The sequence below is a fragment of the Nicotiana tabacum genome, chromosome 8 (genome assembly GCF_000715075.1).
Source record: "Nicotiana tabacum cultivar K326 chromosome 8, ASM71507v2, whole genome shotgun sequence".
Taxonomy (NCBI): domain Eukaryota; kingdom Viridiplantae; phylum Streptophyta; class Magnoliopsida; order Solanales; family Solanaceae; genus Nicotiana; species Nicotiana tabacum.
Window position 1 is genome coordinate 67,398,621 of NC_134087.1, and position 2,500 is coordinate 67,401,120.

The window sequence follows — 2,500 nt, forward strand, 5'->3', positions numbered from 1 at the left end:
ACAACCCGTTTTGCTCAATGGAAACACCCATGCTTTAGCACCTAGTGCAACGGGTCCTAGTGCAATAGCAAGTACCAGTTTAACTTGAGGGGGTGGTAATTTAGTGGCAGTGGGTGGCAAGGTGGCTTTGTTGCCTATTCCATTAGGAACCGCGGATTTCTTGGTACATCACATTAATGCATTTATGATTCATGTGACAGTATTGATACTCTTGAAAGGTGTTCTATTTGCTCGCAGTTCCCGTTTGATACCAGATAAAGCAAATCTTGATTTTCGTTTTCCTTGTGATGGACCTGGAAGAGGGGGTACATGTCAAGTATCGACCTGGGGTCATTTCTTCTTAGGACTATTCTGGATGTACAACGCAATTTCGGTAGTAATATTCCATTTCAATAGGAAAATGTAGTTAGATGGTTGGGGCAGTGTAAGTGATCAAGGGGTAGTAACTCATATCACGGGAGGAAACTTTGCGCAAAGTTCTATTACTATTAATGGGTGGCTCCGCAATTTCTTATGGGCACACGCATCCCAGGTACTTCAGTCTTATGGTTCTTCAATTTGTATAGGGCCTTTTTTCCTAAGTGCTCATTTTGCCTGGGCTTTTAGTTTAATGTTTCTATTCGGTGCACATGGTTATTGGCAAGAACTTATTGAATCCATCATTTGGGCTCATAATAAATTAAAAGTTGCTCATGCTATTCAGCCGAGAGCCTTGAGAATTATACAAGGACGTACTGTAGGAGTAACCCATTACCTTCTGGGTGGAATTGCCACAACATAGGAATTCTTCTTAGCAAGAATTATTGCAGCAGGATAATGGCTAGGATTATTTGAAAAGCATTATGGCATTACAATTTCCAAGGCTTAGCTCAGGACCCCACTACTCGTTGCATTTGGTTTCGTATTGCTACCGCACATGACTTCGACAGTCACGATGGTATTACTGAGGAACGTCTTTATCAGAATATTTTTGCTTCTCACTTTGGTCAATTAGCAATAATTTTTCTGTGGACTTTCGGAAATCTGTTTCATGCAGTTTGGCAAGGAAATTTTGAGTCGTGGGTACAGGACCCTTTACATGTAAGACCTATTACTCATGCAATTTGGGATCTTCATTTTGGTCAACCGGTCGTGGAAGCTTTTACTCGAGGAGGTGCTCTTGGCCCAGTGAATATCGCTTAGTCTGATGTTTATCAGTGGTGGTATACAATCAGTTTACGCACTAATGAAGATCTTTATACTAGCGCTCTTTTTCTATTATTTGTTTCTGCCATATCCTTAATAGCAGGTTGGTTACACCTACAACCAAAATGGAAACCAAGCATTTCCTGGTTTAAAAATGTCGAATCTCGTCTGAATCATCATTTGTCAGGACTCTTTGGCGTAAGTTTGTTGGCTTGGACAGGGCATTTAGTTCATGTTGCTATTCCTGCATCCATAGGGGAGTACGTTCGGTGGAATAATTTCTTAGATATATTACCGCATCCCCAAGGGTTAGGCCCACTTTTTACATGTCAATGGAATCTTTATGCTCAAAACCCCTATTCAAGTAGTCATTTATTTGGTACCGCCCAAGGGGCAGGAACTGCCATTCTAACTCTTCTCGGGGAATTCCATCCACAAACGCAAAGTTTATGGCTTACTGATATTGCCCATCACCATTTAGCTATTGCATTTATTTTTCTCGTTGCTGGTCATATGTATAGAACCAATTTTGGGATTGGTCACAATATGAAAGATCTTTAGATGCACATATTCCCCTGGGGGGATGATTGGGGCGTGGACATAAGGGTCTTTATGATACAATCAATAATTCGCTTCATTTTCAATTAGGCCTTGCTCTAGCTTCTTTAGGGGTTATTACTTCTTTGATATCTCAACACATGTACTCTTTACCTGCTTATGCATTCATAGCACAAGACTTTACTACTCAAGCTGCATTATATACCCACCACCAATATATCGCAGGATTCATCATGACAGGAGCTTTTGCTAATGGAGCTATATTTTTCATTAGAGATTACAATCCAGAGCAAAATAAAGATAATGTATTGGCAAGAATGTTAGAGCATAAAGAAGCTTTCATATCTCATTTAAGTTGGGTCAGCCCCTTTCTAGGATTCCATACCCTGGGACTTTATGTTCATAATGATGTCATGCTTGCCTTTGGCACTCCGGAGAAGCAAATCTTGATTGAACCTATATTTGCCCAATGAATACAACCTGCTCATGATAAAACTTCATATGGGTTCGATGTACTTTTATCTTCAACGAGTGGTCCAACATTCAATGCGGGTCGAAGCATCTGGTTGTCGGGTTTGTTAAATGCTGTTAATGAAAATATTAATTCATTATTTTTAACAATAGGTCCTGGAGACTTTTTGGTTCATCATGCTATTGCTTTTGGTTTACATACAACTACATTTATCTTAGTAAAAGGTGCTTTAGATGCACGTGGTTCTAAGTTAGTGCCAGATAAAAAGGATTTCGGTTATAGTTT